Source organism: Pseudorca crassidens, chromosome 4, assembly GCF_039906515.1.
Source record: "Pseudorca crassidens isolate mPseCra1 chromosome 4, mPseCra1.hap1, whole genome shotgun sequence".
Taxonomy (NCBI): Eukaryota; Metazoa; Chordata; class Mammalia; order Artiodactyla; family Delphinidae; genus Pseudorca; species Pseudorca crassidens.
In genome coordinates this window covers 155,617,374-155,623,373 of record NC_090299.1, presented here as the reverse complement: position 1 = coordinate 155,623,373, position 6,000 = coordinate 155,617,374, and positions in this window count along the sequence as shown.

Here is a 6,000-nt window from a genome sequence, read left to right as displayed (position 1 = left end):
AAACGCATACGCCCTTTTTGGCCAACCAAGCAAGCTTGCAAAGGAAATCTGCACTACAATGAAGTCTCACTTCCCCCCGGTCAAAAGGGCCATCTGAAAAAAGTGTAAAATCCAGAAAGACAGGACAGGCCATGGAGAACTGGGAGCCTTGTTATGCTGATGGGCGGGATGTAAATTGCCAACAGACACTCGGGAGAAGTGTATGGTGTTTCCTGAAACATCTAAAAAACAAAGCAACAGAGCCTAGGGCACTTCCACTTATGGTCCTATAGCTTAGGGAAATTAAAATCAAAAAGACACAGCCACCCCAAAGTTTGGGACGCCTCTGTTTACAAGAACCTCGTTTACAGTACAAGTTCAACATCGCAGAAAGTGAAAAATGGATAAAGAAGTTGTGGTATTTACTTACAAAGCAATATCACTCAGCAATGAAATCTATGTCATCAGGCCCTTAGCAGCACAATGAGTGGATTCAGGTATGATGATTCTAACTGAAATAAGTCACACAGAAAAAGAAACATCATAAGATATCAGTAATACACGGAATGTAAACTTGGCTACACAGGAACTGAATTACAGAACAGAACAGGGTCTCAAATTTAGAAAACCAACTTATGCTTGCTTAAGGGTAAAGGTGAGTTGGGGTGCTGCATAAAACCAGAGATTGAAATGAGCACAGATAAAGTTCCTTAAGCCAAATATGGAATAGACAAGAGCTACTCCTTGCTCAACGAAATGGACTCAACACCGCATATTAAATGCCTAAGAATGTACCTGACTAGTAAGTATCTTAAAACCTATGGATTGCTATGTCTCCAAAAGAGAATCAAGCATGTGTACAGGGGCATAAACGCAGCAGTGATAGGATTGGAGAGGTTCGGTGAGCAAATGAAGACCCTTTGAAGTCATATTGCATGGTACCCATTCCACGGGTTTCAACTACCCAGGTTTAAGGTATTCTTCCTTCAGCTAAAACATGCATGTGGAACCTAGAGTATGATCAACCATGTGATCGGGAGACGTGTTCAAATCTGTCTCAGTTTTCGTACCCTGGTACTCGGGTGCAACATTCCAGACGCTTTACTAACACCCTCGCGACTTGGAGAGTCAGTCCCTTTAACCTCCTGTTTGGCCCAGTTTGCAATTTCTGCGGAAGATGAACAGGAATAGCGAGAACCAATGAGAGACTAGCTGGAGGTGTCTGGACGGGCAAATTTAACTCTCATTTCCCACCAGGAAGAGGAATTAACCAAAGGCTCAGTGTGCCGTGCCGGAACCAGATTAGGGCCTGAAGCCATCCTGCGGTGTTGCGGCCAGCTCAAAAGAAAGCGAGTTGAAGAAAGGAGCTCAGGGGCACTGTAATTCACAAACCTGCAGAGTTATAAATGACAGCTATCGTCCAAAAATATACTGAAGTAAGGCTGCCAAGAGGACTTGAAAGCGGGGCAGAATTGCAGGAAACCGATTTCAGGAGGTAGACTGGAATTGCATTGAAAGCATAGGAAAAGAGGCAGAACGTCCACAATGATGCACTTGGCCAAAAAGGGCGTATGCGTTTTTTCCTGAATATATTCAGGAAAAAACGCATACGCCCTTTTTGGCCAACCAAGCAAGCTTGCAAAGGAAATCTGCACTACAATGAAGTCTCACTTCCCCCCGGTCAAAAGGGCCATCTGAAAAAAGTGTAAAATCCAGAAAGACAGGACAGGCCATGGAGAACTGGGAGCCTTGTTATGCTGATGGGCGGGATGTAAATTGCCAACAGACACTCGGGAGAAGTGTATGGTGTTTCCTGAAACATCTAAAAAACAAAGCAACAGAGCCTAGGGCACTTCCACTTATGGTCCTATAGCTTAGGGAAATTAAAATCAAAAAGACACAGCCACCCCAAAGTTTGGGACGCCTCTGTTTACAAGAACCTCGTTTACAGTACAAGTTCAACATCGCAGAAAGTGAAAAATGGATAAAGAAGTTGTGGTATTTACTTACAAAGCAATATCACTCAGCAATGAAATCTATGTCATCAGGCCCTTAGCAGCACAATGAGTGGATTCAGGTATGATGATTCTAACTGAAATAAGTCACACAGAAAAAGAAACATCATAAGATATCAGTAATACACGGAATGTAAACTTGGCTACACAGGAACTGTATTACAGAACAGAACAGGGTCTCAAATTTAGAAAACCAACTTATGCTTGCTTAAGGGTAAAGGTGAGTTGGGGTGCTGCATAAAACCAGAGATTGAAATGAGCACAGATAAAGTTCCTTAAGCCAAATATGGAATAGACAAGAGCTACTCCTTGCTCAACGAAATGGACTCAACACCCCATATTAAACGCCTAAGAATGTACCTGACTAGTAAGTATCTTAAAACCTATGGATTGCTATGTCTCCGAAAGAGAATCAAGCATGTGTACAGGGGCATAAACGCAGCAGTGATAGGATTGGAGAGGTTCGGTGAGCAAATGAAGACCCTTTGAAGTCATATTGCATGGTACCCATTCCACGGGTTTCAACTACCCAGGTTTAAGGTATTCTTCCTTCAGGTAAAACATGCATGTGGAATCTAGAGTATGATCAACCATGTGATCGGGAGACGTGTTCAAATATGTCTCAGTTTTCGTACCCTGGTACTCGGGTGCAACATTCCAGACGCTTTACTAACACCCTCCCGACTTGGAGAGTCAGTCCCTTTAACCTCCTGTTTGGCCCAGTTTGCAATTTCTGCGGAAGATGAACAGGAATAGCGAGAACCAATGAGAGACTAGCTGGAGGTGTCTGGACGGGCAAATTTAACTCTCATTTCCCACCAGGAAGAGGAATTAACCAAAGGCTCAGCGTGCCGTGCCGGAACCAGATTAGGGCCTGAAGCCATCCTGCGGTGTTGCGGCCAGCTCAAAAGAAAGCGAGTTGAAGAAAGGAGCTCAGGGGCACTGTAATTCACAAACCTGCAGAGTTATAAATGACAGCTATCGTCCAAAAATATACTGAAGTAAGGCTGCCAAGAGGACTTGAAAGCGGGGCAGAATTGCAGGAAACCGATTTCAGGAGGTAGACTGGAATTGCATTGAAAGCATAGGAAAAGAGGCAGAACGTCCACAATGATGCACTTGGCCAAAAAGGGCGTATGCGTTTTTTCCTGAATATATTCAGGAAAAAACGCATACGCCCTTTTTGGCCAACCAAGCAAGCTTGCAAAGGAAATCTGCACTACAATGAAGTCTCACTTCCCCCCGGTCAAAAGGGCCATCTGAAAAAAGTGTAAAATCCAGAAAGACAGGACAGGCCATGGAGAACTGGGAGCCTTGTTATGCTGATGGGCGGGATGTAAATTGCCAACAGACACTCGGGAGAAGTGTATGGTGTTTCCTGAAACATCTAAAAAACAAAGCAACAGAGCCTAGGGCACTTCCACTTATGGTCCTATAGCTTAGGGAAATTAAAATCAAAAAGACACAGCCACCCCAAAGTTTGGGACGCCTCTGTTTACAAGAACCTCGTTTACAGTACAAGTTCAACATCGCAGAAAGTGAAAAATGGATAAAGAAGTTGTGGTATTTACTTACAAAGCAATATCACTCAGCAATGAAATCTATGTCATCAGGCCCTTAGCAGCACAATGAGTGGATTCAGGTATGATGATTCTAACTGAAATAAGTCACACAGAAAAAGAAACATCATAAGATATCAGTAATACACGGAATGTAAACTTGGCTACACAGGAACTGAATTACAGAACAGAACAGGGTCTCAAATTTAGAAAACCAACTTATGCTTGCTTAAGGGTAAAGGTGAGTTGGGGTGCTGCATAAAACCAGAGATTGAAATGAGCACAGATAAAGTTCCTTAAGCCAAATATGGAATAGACAAGAGCTACTCCTTGCTCAACGAAATGGACTCAACACCGCATATTAAATGCCTAAGAATGTACCTGACTAGTAAGTATCTTAAAACCTATGGATTGCTATGTCTCCAAAAGAGAATCAAGCATGTGTACAGGGGCATAAACGCAGCAGTGATAGGATTGGAGAGGTTCGGTGAGCAAATGAAGACCCTTTGAAGTCATATTGCATGGTACCCATTCCACGGGTTTCAACTACCCAGGTTTAAGGTATTCTTCCTTCAGCTAAAACATGCATGTGGAACCTAGAGTATGATCAACCATGTGATCGGGAGACGTGTTCAAATCTGTCTCAGTTTTCGTACCCTGGTACTCGGGTGCAACATTCCAGACGCTTTACTAACACCCTCGCGACTTGGAGAGTCAGTCCCTTTAACCTCCTGTTTGGCCCAGTTTGCAATTTCTGCGGAAGATGAACAGGAATAGCGAGAACCAATGAGAGACTAGCTGGAGGTGTCTGGACGGGCAAATTTAACTCTCATTTCCCACCAGGAAGAGGAATTAACCAAAGGCTCAGTGTGCCGTGCCGGAACCAGATTAGGGCCTGAAGCCATCCTGCGGTGTTGCGGCCAGCTCAAAAGAAAGCGAGTTGAAGAAAGGAGCTCAGGGGCACTGTAATTCACAAACCTGCAGAGTTATAAATGACAGCTATCGTCCAAAAATATACTGAAGTAAGGCTGCCAAGAGGACTTGAAAGCGGGGCAGAATTGCAGGAAACCGATTTCAGGAGGTAGACTGGAATTGCATTGAAAGCATAGGAAAAGAGGCAGAACGTCCACAATGATGCACTTGGCCAAAAAGGGCGTATGCGTTTTTTCCTGAATATATTCAGGAAAAAACGCATACGCCCTTTTTGGCCAACCAAGCAAGCTTGCAAAGGAAATCTGCACTACAATGAAGTCTCACTTCCCCCCGGTCAAAAGGGCCATCTGAAAAAAGTGTAAAATCCAGAAAGACAGGACAGGCCATGGAGAACTGGGAGCCTTGTTATGCTGATGGGCGGGATGTAAATTGCCAACAGACACTCGGGAGAAGTGTATGGTGTTTCCTGAAACATCTAAAAAACAAAGCAACAGAGCCTAGGGCACTTCCACTTATGGTCCTATAGCTTAGGGAAATTAAAATCAAAAAGACACAGCCACCCCAAAGTTTGGGACGCCTCTGTTTACAAGAACCTCGTTTACAGTACAAGTTCAACATTGCAGAAAGTGAAAAATGGATAAAGAAGTTGTGGTATTTACTTACAAAGCAATATCACTCAGCAATGAAATCTATGTCATCAGGCCCTTAGCAGCACAATGAGTGGATTCAGGTATGATGATTCTAACTGAAATAAGTCACACAGAAAAAGAAACATCATAAGATATCAGTAATACACGGAATGTAAACTTGGCTACACAGGAACTGAATTACAGAACAGAACAGGGTCTCAAATTTAGAAAACCAACTTATGCTTGCTTAAGGGTAAAGGTGAGTTGGGGTGCTGCATAAAACCAGAGATTGAAATGAGCACAGATAAAGTTCCTTAAGCCAAATATGGAATAGACAAGAGCTACTCCTTGCTCAACGAAATGGACTCAACACCGCATATTAAATGCCTAAGAATGTACCTGACTAGTAAGTATCTTAAAACCTATGGATTGCTATGTCTCCAAAAGAGAATCAAGCATGTGTACAGGGGCATAAACGCAGCAGTGATAGGATTGGAGAGGTTCGGTGAGCAAATGAAGACCCTTTGAAGTCATATTGCATGGTACCCATTCCACGGGTTTCAACTACCCAGGTTTAAGGTATTCTTCCTTCAGCTAAAACATGCATGTGGAACCTAGAGTATGATCAACCATGTGATCGGGAGACGTGTTCAAATCTGTCTCAGTTTTCGTACCCTGGTACTCGGGTGCAACATTCCAGACGCTTTACTAACACCCTCGCGACTTGGAGAGTCAGTCCCTTTAACCTCCTGTTTGGCCCAGTTTGCAATTTCTGCGGAAGATGAACAGGAATAGCGAGAACCAATGAGAGACTAGCTGGAGGTGTCTGGACGGGCAAATTTAACTCTCATTTCCCACCAGGAAGAGGAATTAACCAAAGGCTCA